This window comes from Oryx dammah, unplaced genomic scaffold (assembly GCF_014754425.2).
Source record: "Oryx dammah isolate SB20612 unplaced genomic scaffold, SCBI_Odam_1.1 HiC_scaffold_6, whole genome shotgun sequence".
NCBI classification, from domain to species: Eukaryota; Metazoa; Chordata; class Mammalia; order Artiodactyla; family Bovidae; genus Oryx; species Oryx dammah.
In genome coordinates this window covers 40,477,260-40,490,385 of record NW_024070190.1, presented here as the reverse complement: position 1 = coordinate 40,490,385, position 13,126 = coordinate 40,477,260, and the positions used below count along the sequence as shown (strand labels likewise).

Here is a 13,126-nt window from a genome sequence, read left to right as displayed (position 1 = left end):
ATTTTGGGATGCTCTGAAATCTCTGCAGATGGTGACTGCAGCCATGAAATTAAAAGATGCTTGCTCCTTGGAAGAAAAGTTATGACCAACCTAGACAGCATATTAAAAAGCAGAGACATTACTTTGCCAACAAAGGCCCTTCTAGTCAAAGCTATGGTTTTTCCAGTAGTCATGTATGAATGTGAGTGTTGGACTGTAAAGAAAGCCGAGTGCCAAAGAATTGGTACTTTTGAACCGTGGTGTTGGAGAAGACTCTTGAGAGTCCCATGGACAGCAAGGGGATCCAACCAGTCCATTCTAAAGGAGATCAGTCCTAAATTTTTACTGGAAGTTCTGATGCTGAAGCTGAAGCTGAAGGTCCAATACTTTGGCCACCTGATGCAAAGAACTGACTCATTTGAAAAGACCCTGATGCTGGAAAAGATTGAAGGTGAGAGAAGGGGATGACAGAGGATGAGATGGTTGGATGGCATCATCGACTCAATGGACAGGAGTTTTAGTTAGCTTCGGGAGTTGGTGATGCACAGGGAGGCCTGGCATGCTGCAGTCGATGGGGTTGCAAAAGTCGGATACGAGTGAGCGACTGAACTGAACTGAACTGATAGTCAATAACTTGGATGAATTCAAAGATATAATGTTGGGAGAAAAAAGTCAGACACAAAAGAATATATACCACATGATTCTATCTATGTGAAGTTTAAGAACAAGCCAAATAAATCTATAGTGATAGAAATCAGAAGGTTCCTCTCTTCCTTGAGCTGGCCTGCTGTTCTAACATTATCTCCTACTCTAATAAACTTTATTCTCCTCTTAAAAAAGAAAAAAAAAAAGAAATCAGAAGTGTGGTTACCTGTAGAAGGGTCGAGTGTTTACTAAGAAGAGGCCCAAGGACACATTCTGGTGTGTTGGAAGTGTTCTGTATCTTGACCTGGGAGGAAATATATGAAAAATCATCAGGCTGTGAAGTAATTATTAGTGCATTTCAGATATGTTGTGGTTTAGTTGCTGAGTCATGTCCAACTCTTGCTACCCCATGGACAGTAGCCTACTGGGCTCCTCTGTTCATGGGATTCTCCAGCCAAGAATACTGGAGTGGGTTGCCGCTTCCTTCTCCAGGGGATATCCCAACCCAGGAATTGAACCACAGTCTCCCACGTTGCAGGCGGATTCTTTACCAACTGAGCTACGTGTGACTAAATAGGGGGAAAGAATTCTAAGAAGCTTACAGTCTAGCTGGACAACCAAGGAGCTTAGATGGCAATGACATTCAAGGAAGGTCACTTTGGGCTAGTCTGTGAATGGCCTTGATTACTACGACAATAAAAATGCTTTTTTTAAAACCATAACATGTGGCCTGCAGGATATTAGTTCCCCAGGTAGGTATGGAACCCACACCCTTTGCAGTGTAAGTGAGGAGTCTTAACCACTGGACCACCAGGGAAGTCCCCTGTCCTTTTTTTTTTTGAAACAGTTGATTTGTTTCTAAAGAAGAAAAAATAATTTTATTGTCATATTATCTCCCAGGCTTTTATAGCATGCAATTCCCTTCTATGAATAACTTGAACTATTTTACATTCAAGTTGCCACTGGAAAAAAAATAAAATTTTAATCAAAAAACAACTACATATGGAACCTTTAGGATCTCTCAAGTATATGATGCTTAAACTAGTTTTGTTATTGGTTTTTCATATTTAAGGTTTCCTTAAAGCAACCTGAAAGGATGAGAACCAAAAGAAAATACTTTATTTACCATTATTAGAAATCTCTCAACTTGCCTACTCAGTTCTTAAGTGGGTATTATGTAATCCCCAAACTCAGTTGAATGATAGGTGGATATGGACATTGACCTTTTAAAAGATTACAGTATAATTGTAAATGAAATTAAGGTGTTCCTGATGAGTGGCCAGTAGCTTTTCGGCTTTTTCCATATTTGTCCTATATTTTAAAGAAACTACTTCCAAGTCCAGGGGATTCTCCCCTTTACTTCAGTGCAAGTATACACTAGATTTTATTTGGCTGCACTGGGTTGTTGCCGTGGACAGTCTTTCTCCAGTTGCAGACAGCGGGGGCTACTCTTGGTTGTGGTGTTTGGACTTCTCCCTGTGGTGGCTTCTCTGGTTGTGGAGCACAGGCTCTAGGCAAGGGGCTTTAATCGCTGCACTTTGAGGGCCCTAGCATGGGGGCTCCGTAGTTGTGGCGCACAGGCTTAGTTATTGCGCAGCAGGAGGGATCTTCCCAGACCAGGGATCAAATCCATGTCCCCTGAATTAGCAGGCAAATTCTTTTTTAAAAAATTTATTTATTTTAATTAGAGGATAATTACTTTACAATATTGTGATGTTTTTTGCCATACGTCAGTATGAATTGGCCAAGGGTAGACATGTGTCCCCTCCATCCTGAACCCCGCCTCGTACCTCCCTCCCCACCCTATCTCTCCAGGTTGTCACAGAGCACCAGCTTTGGGTGCCCTGCTTTATATTTATACATCAAACATACTGGCTATCTGTTTTACATATTGTAATGTATGTTTCAATGCTGTTTTCTCAAATCATCCCATCCTCTCCTTCTCCCACTGAATCCAAAAGTGTGTTCTTTACACCTGTGTCTTCTTTGCTGCCCTGCACATAGGATCGTCAGTACCATCTTTCTAGATTCCATATATATGCATTAATATCCTGTATTTGTCTTTCTCTTTCTGACTTACTTCACTCTGTATAACAGGCTCTAGGTTCATGCACCTCATTAGAACTGACTCAATGTGTTCCATTTTATAGCTGAGTAATATTCCATTGTGTATAGGTACCACAACTTCCTTTTCCATTCATCTGCCAAAGGATATCTAGATATGTCCTAGATATTGTAAATATCTAGCAGGTGAATTTACTATTATAAATAGTAGCAGGTGAATTCTTACCCCTTACACCACCAGGGAAGTCTGAATACATACTATATTTTAAAACTATCAGAAAAAAAAAAAAAACAAACTATCAACTGTTGGGAATTCCCTGGTGGTCCAGTGGTTAGGACTCAGCTGTCTTACTGCCAGGGCCTGATTTGATCCCTGAAGGGGGAACTAAGATCCTGTAAGCTATGTGGCAAATAAGTAAGTAAAATTATCAACTGTTTTCAACCCATTTAAAATAAGATGGAAGTGAAAGTGCTGGTCACTCAGTCGTGTCCTACTCATTGTGATCCCATGGACTATAGTAGCCTGCCAGGCTCCTCTGTCCATAGGTTTCTCCAGGCAAGAATGAGTAGCTTTTCCCTTCTCCAGGGGATCTTCCCAAAACAGGGATCAAACCCAGGTCTCCTGCATTTCAGGCAGATTCCTTCTGTCTGAGGTACCAGGGAAGTTCCCAGAAAGTGGGATGGGATATAAGTAAATAGGCAGATCTTCATGGTGCTCTCTTTCCATTCCAGAAAAACCTAAAGCATTTTAATGGCATGGGTTTATCCAAATTGTTTCACATCCTGGTAGTTAATGGAAGGGATGCTTACCAACCAGATTCTGAATTAAAGATTGTTGCAAAACCCAGAAAGATAGTTAACAAAACTGTATTGTATACTTGAAATTTTCTAGGAGAGTAGATCTTTAATGTCCTCATCTCTCTCTCTTTCTCTCTCTCTCTCACACACACACACACACACACACACACACATAACTCTGTGAGATGATAGATGTGTTAACCTTATTGTGGTAATCATTTCATAATATATATATGTATATCAAATCATCACTTTGTACACCCTAAGTTTACACAATATTATTTGTCAATTATATCTCAATAAAGCTGATGGAGGGAAGCTAATATGGAAGGCTTCTCTACAACATAAACAAACATGTAGAGGGTGTTTATAGAAGGGGTGGGGCTGGGAGGAAAAAGAAAATATAATTTTGCAACAAGGTTTTTAAAAATTATTAAAATTGTGAACAGCCTACATTTATATCACAACTACAGGTTTCTAAATTCCATCTTATATTGGCATTTCTTTCTACTATGGAATTGTGACACACAGATCAAATGCCATTTCAACAAATATAATTATAATAAATAGCAAATTTCAGTTGTGCTTCACAAAGACAACAAGAAGACATCCTGCAAAAGGAAGTAATTTAAACAGCCTTTTGGAGTTTATTCAGTCATTCACCTCTTCATTCAGTGAATATCCATTATATAATTATTATGCCAAACATTGCACCAGGAACTGAGGAGACAAATAGAATATAGTGTTTCCTTTTTAGGGTCATATTGACCAGTGAGGGAGAGAAATGACTGAATAATTACAGCAATTAGTAAATAGTATCTTAGAGGCACGCACAGGATATAGACATGCAGTGGGGACTGAGGTTGCTTGTGCTGGGGTATCATCAGAGGAAGTAATACTCAAGTTTACTCTTTAAAGATGGAGAAGAGGACTTCCCTGGTGGTCTAGGGGTTAAGACACAGTGCTTCCAATGCAGGGGACACAGTTTGATCCCTGGCTGGGGAACTAAGGTCCTACCTACCACATGGTGCACCCTGAAAGATGGAGAGGAGTTTGAGGTAAGAGGGGAGATACGGGGAAGAGTGGCAAAAGATGAAGTTGGATAACTCAGATGGAAGCAGATCCTGAAGGACTGCATATGCCTTGCTGAAGACTATGGAGTTAGTTCTGCAGGCAATAGGGAGCCAATGAAGACTATTCAGATAAGGAGTTAAGTCAGAGTGGTTTTTTCATAAGGATGACCTGTGTACTGGCATGGATGGGGTGAGACTGGAGGCAGAGACACCGAGTAGGAAGCTGTAATGATTGTACAGACAAGAATCATGAGGACAGTAGCAGAAAGAAAGAAGAAATGGGGACAGTTTTGAGAACTATTTAGAATTTATGGGAGTCAAAACATTGGGATAGGTTGAATGTTTTGGAAAGTGGGAGGTCTCTAAAATATCTTGCACATTTTCAGCTTGACTGACTGAATGGATGGTGATATCATTAATAGAAATAAAAATGTAGGAGGAGGGGGCATTTTAGAGAAAAGAAGCCAAGTCTGGTTTTATAACCAAAGGTTGAGCATTGACTGTGGGATACTCAGAGCTCAAGTAGGCAGTTGAAAATGTAGAACTGGAGTCAGATTGGCCTCGTTATTTTTGTGCCCATGATTTTTCTTTTTTTTGACTGCACCCGTCTTAGTTGTGCCACACAAGATCTTCGATATTTGTTGCAGTATGAAGGATCTTTTAGTTGTACTGTGAATTCTTAGCTGCAGCATGTGGGATATACTTCCTTGAACAGGGATGGAATGAAGGTCCCCTGAATTGGAGGGGTGCAGTCTTAGCCCCTGGACCAGTAGGGAAGTCCCTTTTGGTTCTCATTCTTGCAAGAAAACAAGAACCCCTGGAAATACCATTCTCAGTGTCTTTTAGAATAACTTCTTGATAAACTAATGTTCCCTTCTTCTTGGGACTTTGTTATCAAACTATGTAATTTGTTTAAAAGGGTGGAGATATTCAGTGCCTCTCAGAATTGTCAGCTCAAGGCCAAGTCTTCATAATTCCATACAAAATTATTCATATTTTTCTGAAGGAAAGGCGATGAGAAATGAGATAATATATTAAAGGAAATCAAATAAATTTACAATAAAAGATCATTAGGAAATGAAATCTTGTCAGCCTAGATAAATGGGCTTGATTATTACATTTAAGTCAAACTAAATTACTGTCCATGTATCTATTAAAGCATTTATAAGTGTCGAAAATCGAGATGTTAGGATCCCGACCGTAGGTGTAAAATCAAAGTGATTTTGATAAGTTTAAACAATCTTTCACTGTGAAGGAAAGGAGAATTAAAAATCAGAAAATAATGTAAATATCACAGGAAGGTTTACAGAGTTCCTTTTCTTAAACACTGCCAATGATTTGAGAGGGTTAAAAAAGAGACACTGTTTGCACAATTAAGTGTGACCATCAAATAACTTTAGCTACACATAAATGAGTATGAGATTTTAAGTTGGCAAAATGTTTATATTTCCTTCTTGAAGAACTAAGAGGAAACTGCTGAGGTAAATTCAACATGTAGAGGTAAAAGCAATTTGCTCACTCGCTAAAGTTCTTTCTTTGTAGCAGAAATCTTGTCATTATTGCTCTGATTTAAATAAAATCTCCCTTAATTAGATTCTGTCTAACCAGATCCTTTAATTAAGCAATTAATCTCATATTGTTTACTCTCTCCTTTGTAGGAGAAAAAGGAAAAGGTAAGAAACATCTGTGTGTGTGTGTGTGTGTGTGTGTGTGTGCGCGCGTGCGTGTGTTGTTCTTGAATTGAATTGAATCCATTATGGAGTTTTCCAAGGATGACTCTGACACTAGAGAAAGCGTCAATAAAGAAAGCTCTAGATCTGTAAGCTGAATGATATGTTCACTTGTACCTATTTACCCCACCTGAAATATGGGGAAAACACTCCTGTCGCTTAAACCTCTCATGTTTCTGGTTTCTCTCATTAGCAGAAAAAAAAAAAAAAATGACTAGACTAGAAGAAGTAATTGCCAAATCTTGAGAAGTGTTTTTTAAAACAGATTCCTTGGCCTTATACCAGATCGATAAAGCAGGATATTTGAGGAAGGGAGTTTGCTCAGTTTTGTATTTTGCTGGATTCTGTTGGGTTCACGTAAATAAACAACCATATATGGGTACAACAGCACTAAGCTACTGGTTTTAAAGGCCTATGAAGTTATGAATCAGACATGTTAAGATTCTTGAAAGCAAGAATTCAACAAAACAATATGTATGTCTATCCATTCAATTAAAGACAAATGCGGTGGCCATTGCAGTTGCCGTTGCAGTTGGCATTCATGATCATCCTGTTCCTCACACCCATGACCCAGTCCTGGACAGTGAGATATCGGGGCCCTTCCTTGTTAGAGCTATTCAAACATTCTGTGCCTCCTCTTATTGCCCTCCTAGCCCATAGTTTGATTACCAGCTGTGCTTAACTCAATCTGGGAACCTACTACGCAGGCTCTTTCTATGTAATCTCTGATGTCCTACACAGCTCACCAGCTCTAGTGTAAGGCCCTATATCATTCAGGATGACTGTTGCTGCCTACATCAGAAAATCCCAACTCGATTTGGTTTAAACAGTAAGGAATACTGTTATCTTGTATACCAAGAAGTCTAGATTTGTTGCAGGTCTGAGGCTAAATGGATCTGGGGCTCAATAATATCATAAAGGACTGAGGTTCTTTTCCCTTTTCTACACCTCCATCTTTGGTGTATTGTCTTTATTCTTAATGCTGGATCATGGAGACTGAATACTGGGACTGAATGCTGTAGAATGACTGAAGGCTAATGAGAAGGGACACTTGAATAAAATTAGTATGTAAAGATCAACATGTCAGTATTTAGGACAAATATGGGCTGAAAGAAAATGAGGGGCCAACTAGGAAACTATAGTAATAGCTTGCATAAAACAGGTGCTTGAGTTGGATTAATGGCACCAGAAATGGAAATGAAAGAAAAAGAATATTCCAGAATGGTTCCATATGGAATGATTATATAAGATATGGAATTATATCTGGATATAGACATAAAATAGAGTAAAACATTAATGAAAAACTACTGAAGTTATGAGAAAATATTAAATAAACATAAGAAGAAAAATTTATTCATTGACTACTTGCTTTCTTTTTAAAAAACACGGTAATATTCATTATTATGGTAGATTTCTTTTTAGAGCTCTGCTAAAAGATAATGGATGTTATATTCTCTGCTAAAAAAATTTCAATCATAAATATACAAAAAGGCAGTATTTGTATTAAGAAATCTTTATTTGACAAATAATTTGACCATCAAAATGGAATTTATTCCGATTAGGAGCTATGTTGTGTTCCTGAATGGGATATGGAAGACTTGTTATTGTAAGGATGTTCATTTTCTACAAATTATGTTATATATTGAATGTAAGTTCTGAGAAATATTCCCAAAGAGCACTTTAAACCCTAAATAATTCTAAATTTTAAAATTTCATATGAAAAAAAAAAAAACAAGAAGAGGATCTTTTAAAAATCTTTACAGAAAAATACTGAAGTGGTATCAAGATGACAGAATTTTTATTAACCATGATGAGGTGGAGCAGGTTACATGGCAGGAGGTGGACATGGGGGTTGAGATAGGAATTAGGACTTGTGTTTGAGACAGGTTAATTTGAGAGGGCTGTTAAACATCCAGGAGGACATCCTAAGCAGCGGCTGGATATACAAATCCAGAACTTAGGGGAGGGGTCCAACCCAAGCTAGGAAGTGAACGAGAATAGAAAACCAAGTGAAGAAAATGTTTCAAGAAGGAGAGTTGGATCCTCTGTGCCAAATGAAAGCTATAGGTCTATAAGTTAGAATCCACTGAATTTAGCAACATGGTGGTATGGGTGACAATGAAAAGCCATTTGGATCATGTGGTGATGTCAATGAATCATTATCTTCACTAATAAAATGCAAGAAAGTAAAAATTCTTGCTCTCTCTTCCTGTGGATACTGCCATGTGAGGATGTGATGTCTGGATCTACAAGAGCTATCTTGCAAACATAAGGGGACAAGATAAGGGAAATCAAAACACTGACCAGGCACAGTGAAACAATGGAAAGAGCCTGGGTCTTTGTTGACATTCAAAACCACTGAATGAGCCCTGGAACTACTCTGCCTCTGGACTTCTTTAAATGCAAAATAGGAAATGTGGTTTTTGTCTCTTTAAAAGTCTTTTGGGATACTGAAAAACTCCTAACTAATAATACACTCTATGCAGTCCCTTACCAAATGCATGCATACACTGATAAACACATCTGACAAAATGGACAAAGACACATCTTTCTCAAATAAATTGTGAGCACTGGATGAGAATTATGGGAAATTGGTGTTACTTCTTGGGAAAAAATTCTTTAAAATATAATAGGTCTCCCATAGAAAAGGTATTGATATGTAAGGGAAATGATTCTACCACTACTCGCAGAACCTTATGGTAGCCTCCCAATCTCCCATTTTGAAACTATTACCCAGATGAGCCCTTCATGTCCCCTCCTCCACAAATCCTTTATCCTTATGAATTCACTTTTTCCTTAAAAAAACAAACCAAAAAAACCACAATTTTTTTTTTAACTGAGTGAAAGGTAACCAAGATCTTATTGCTGTGTTTGAGTGTTTTTCAAAACTTCTTTTTGAATTAATTAATTAATTAACTAATGAAAAACATTTTAAGTGCCCCAACCCTTGATCCCATATAATGGAAAGATCAGTGCCTTTCCCAAGACTCACCTCTCATGGTCAGTTCTCATTTTAATTTCCTGCTCCCACTTGGTCTACTTGTTTCCAGTGTTTAACATCATCCCAAACATTGCATAAGGCCCTTGTTGCTTTAACTTCCTAAAGACACCTCTAACACAAGGTCAGTATGTATAGCCTACTTGTAATAAAAGCTTGGGGCTAAACACTTCAATAGTTAATATTAGGCATCCTTGTAAAATTTCTGTCATTAATCATCCTTTCTCCTTAGGCCATGACCTCCCAATAGGCTTCTGAGCCCTCTCTCCTATCAAACCACTCAACTGAGTTCCCCACTGAGTTGCTTTTCCAGGCCCCCTTTGCTCCTCTTCCCTGGAAAATTCAAGAATCCCTCACACTTATTCAGCACAACACATCAGCACTCTCTTTGTTTCACCTTCTTGCAGAACTGCCAGAATCACCTTTTCAAACGAAAGCTATTCCTTAGCTTATTTTGTTAAGTAAACAAAAAAAATTCATCTTCCCTGAGATGAACTACGATATTTCCCTGGTAAGATAAAGAGAAGTAGTAGATGCAGTTAGTTTTTATAAATTGCAGTATTTTCCTTTTCACTGTGTCGGAATGCATTCAATAGTCAATGCAACAAGATGTTCACATGGCACAATTTTTGCCTTGATTTTGGATAAGGCCCCATGGCCAATAAGTGTCAAAGTTCATGGCATTCCTAATTAAAGCTAGACCATCCAGGAAGGATTTGACAAAGCAGTAGCTAAAAATACTTTGTGGACCCCTAACCCACAACTTCACCTAAGGAGATATAAAAAAATTGAAGTTGTAAAGGAAGATTTATTTGGAGAATTGTTAATGTGCTATGCATTCTGTCTTCCTCTCAATGAGGGAAAGGATGAAGGAGGCTTGTGCTTCAGTTAAATCAAGTGAGAAACGGAGTTTCTTTACCACTGAGAAAGCTCAGCATGTTTCCTGGAGATGTAGAAGCAAAGAACTGTGTGGTTGCATTGAAAGAAAACTGAACCCCTGTTACCAACTCTCCTGAGTTGGTCCCCAGCAAAGGTCCTTCCGCCCAGTGTCATTATAGCCAACAGAACAAGACTTCAGTTTGTTTCAGAAGCAAATAAAAGCTTAATTCTTTAATCAAAGAATGGAGAGATGCAAGCTCCTGCTCTAGAGAATAGGCTCTCAACAGGCTGTCAACGCAACTGTTTTACTGGATTCTCAGCGGCAGCAGGGAGTGGAGCTCTTGCAGGTGGGGCGCCGCTGTGCTGCTCAGGCTCCAGATCTCCGTGCCAGGAGGCGTCTGCACGTGAACTTGCCACCGCCATCTTGAATTGAGTGCCGGTGCAGCGTCTCTACGTGCTCGCAGAGCTGAGGTGTCAGCCCCGCCATTTCATGCTAGGAAATCTCGTCTGAAGCCCTGGGGAGCAAGGTCTCTGCTTGTGGCATCCTACGAGCAAGTGAACTGGAGGAAGCACAAAGGAAAAGAAGAAAAGGTTAGACTTTATTACCCAGGTTCTGTTTTTATACCCCCAGGAATTATTCATAAGCTTCACCAGTGACAAATCCCTCCTCTGTCTCTTGTTCTGCTTCTCATCCTTGAGGGGCACTGAGGGGGTGCAGGTCTATCTTTGTAACTGTTTTCTGCAGATTTGGGTGGTTGTCATAGCCAAGTAGAGGAGCAGAGCTTCTCCCAGCTGCCTTTATATGTGTATATCATCAGGACTCAGCTCTCAGTGTATTGCTGAGGGACCACTGTTTCTCTAACTTCCTGGAGACAACGGACGCTGGACGATTTAAGATTCACGTTTCAAATATTAGCCAGAGAATATTGGTCATGTGTCAATTTTTTTCTAAAAATGCAGGTTTCTAGGTCTTTTGTCCATAGGGGAAAGTGTGCCCTGGTATGGAGGCTCACTGCTGTGGCTTGAATCTCCCTGGTCAACACTTTAGTTGTTTTTCAGAAGAGAAGCTTCAGGGAAGAGAGGGTAGTCAAGAGGTTCCTTGCTCCAGGTTGTCTCTCAGGAGGTTGGGATGCTCTTCACTTGAGTGCGAAGCACCCATGAGGCAACCCTTTGCAGCTTCAGAGCAGAGTGGGTGGTTCAGATCACCCAGTGGCATCTGCTCCACTTAGGAGTGAGCTGGTCTTGTAGGCTGGTCTTCCAGGTTCTTAGGTTCACCTAGCCTCCTGGCTGGAAGGGATATGGAGGGCAAGTTGATGCTGATTGCCCAAAGTTAGCATATTTCATCAGAGTTTTCATGATTTCTCCTACCTGGAGGCATACTGAATTGTTTCATTTCAAGGGGTTTAAGTGTCTCTTCTCTCAGGTATGGGGAATGGGTCTACTATACAGGAGTCCGAAAGCACTTAGCTTTAACCTCTTGGGGCTAACTGCATGCAGAGCAGGACAATCAAAAGCAACTTAATCCAGTTTTCCTGAGTTTCCTGATGCAGAGTTTCCTTAAACAAGAGGCTTATTTCAAGGTCTGACTGGATCTCTATACTTTCCCTAATAATTGGGGTCTCCAGACTGAGTGCAAGGTCCAGAATAGGCCCAGGGCACTCATTATCCCCTTAGTGACTTGATACACAAAGGCTGGACCATTATCTCTTTCTAGGGATCCTATAAGCACAAACATGGGGATTAGTTCGTTTAGCAATGCTTCAGCCACTTCAGCTGCCATTTCAGTTCTAGTGGGAAATGCTTCTATCCACCTGAAAAAATGTCCACTAGCACCAGGAGATTCCTGAAGTTGCCCATGCTCTCAGTATGACAGTGATCAATTGCCAGTCCTCTCAGGATATGTCCCTTTAGTATGAATGGGCCTTATGTGGGGGTTTCTCATGTTGGGGTTGTTACTTTTCATGCCAAGAGTTACCATGACCTCAACTAACCAATTAAATAGGGCTTCCCTCCCACAGTGAGTTTCTTTCCTCTTTTTTTTTTTTACACATACATTGGAAATTTATTCTGAATACCGTCCTTGAATTGTCATAGAACATAGGTAAGATGAGTCTCGTCAATAAAGCACTCAAATCACTTTATCTCTTAGTAAGTAAACACTCTGGGTCCAGGAGGATAAACACATTATAATAATAAATACAGCTCTTATATCACAGAAATGTTTTAAGATAGATATCTCAAACAAGTCCTTTAGGTTCCTAAAAGTTATCAGTAGGTCACCGCTCCCACAGTGAATTTCTTGATGAGCCTTCCTCATGGCTTGACAGGCTGAAGCTGGGGCACAGTATTTCCCATGTTCATTAAATATCCACTCATGGCTGCCCACTCCAGTATTCTGGCCTGGAGAAATCCATGGACTGTATAGTCCATGGGATTGCAAGGAGTCAGACATGACTAAGCGACTTTCACTTTCATGCTCTCCTAGATCTCTATTGAAGCCCCATTTTCAGGCCTTGTCTAAGTCTTCCCTTGTGTAGACTGGGGAATAATTATTCAATTATTAAGGATCTGGCCTTCAAGATGTAAGGAATAGTTGCCTAATTACTGTTCCAGGGTCACCCTCTTGGCAGTTGTGTCCACCTTCTTGTTTCTCTTTATTATCTCTGCATTCGCCTTTTAGTGTTCCCTATGATGCTGTGAAAGTGCTGCACTCAATATGCCAGCAAATTTGGAAAACTCAGCAGTGGCCACAGCACAGGAAAAGGTCAGTTTTCATTCCAATCCCAAAGAAAGTCATTGCCAAAGAATGCTCAAACTACCACACAATTGCACTCATCTCACATGCTAGTAAAGTAATGCTCAAAATTCTCCAAGCCAGGCTTCAGCAATACGTGAACCATGAACTTCCAGATGTTCAAGCTGGTTTTAGAAAAGGCAGAGGAACCAGAGATCAAATGGCC

The 13,126-nt window shown here is 39.8% G+C and overlaps 1 pseudogene; it reads right to left on the bottom strand.

Annotated features, from left to right (window-relative positions):
* LOC120865342 overlaps positions 1-10,653 on the bottom strand; it is an 82,095-nt pseudogene extending 71,442 nt beyond the window's left edge.
* Between the last annotated feature and the right edge of the window lie 2,473 nt (positions 10,654-13,126).